A 976-nucleotide genomic window follows, 5' to 3' on the forward strand; every position below is an offset into this window, starting at 1 on the left:
TTTTTTTTTTGTTTCTCATATATTAATTAATTAATGGAACCTAAAACTAAAAAAAATTAAATTTAACTTTCATTTTTATTAAATTTAACTTTATTTTTTTAGTGAAATTTACATTCAAATAGAAAAATAATGAAATTTATATTTCATTTTTAAAAAATAACTATATCCTTAATTTTGTTTTATTTATCTGTTTTTTCTTTTTGTTTGATTTACGAACTCTATTTTATTTTTTTGAATGTTCTTTTGTTTTATTTCTATTACTTTTTTTCGATGTTCCTTTGTTTTATTTCTATTTTCTATTAATTAATAATTTTAAAATGAAATTTATATTTTATTTTTAAAAAATGAACTATATCCTTATTTTTGTTTTATTTATCTGTTTTTTCTTTTTGTTTGATTTACGAACTCTATTTTACTTTTTTGAATGTTCTTTGTTTTATTTCTATTACTTTTTTCGATGTTCCTTTGTTTTATTTCTATTTTCTATTAATTAATAATTTTAAAATATATCGAATAAAAATAAAGTTTAAACTCTTATTTAAAATTTTATAGTTATCCAATTTTTAAGTAAGTTTTCTGTGATACGGTGTCATGGAAATATATATCTAAGACGAGTTGACTTTTTTAATTAATTAATGTTAATGTATTTTAAAATAAATCAAATGAAGATGAAGTTCACACTCTTATTCAAAATTTTATGGTTATCTAATTTTTGAGTAGATCTTTTGTGAGACGGTTTCATAGATATATATCTATTAGACGGGTCGAACCAGTAATTTACGGAATGAAAAATAATATTTTTTCATGGTTCGGGTCGGATAAAAAACATGTTTCAGAAAATTGACCCGTGAAATAACATCATAAANAAAGACTAAAATCGCAAATTCATCGATTACAAAATAAAAAAGAAAACAAAAAATAAAAACTGTGTACATTACGATATTGAAAATATAATTTTCCGCGTAATGAGAAAACT

The sequence above is a fragment of the Primulina huaijiensis genome, chromosome 3 (assembly GCF_012295235.1).
Source record: "Primulina huaijiensis isolate GDHJ02 chromosome 3, ASM1229523v2, whole genome shotgun sequence".
NCBI lineage: Eukaryota > Viridiplantae > Streptophyta > Magnoliopsida > Lamiales > Gesneriaceae > Primulina > Primulina huaijiensis.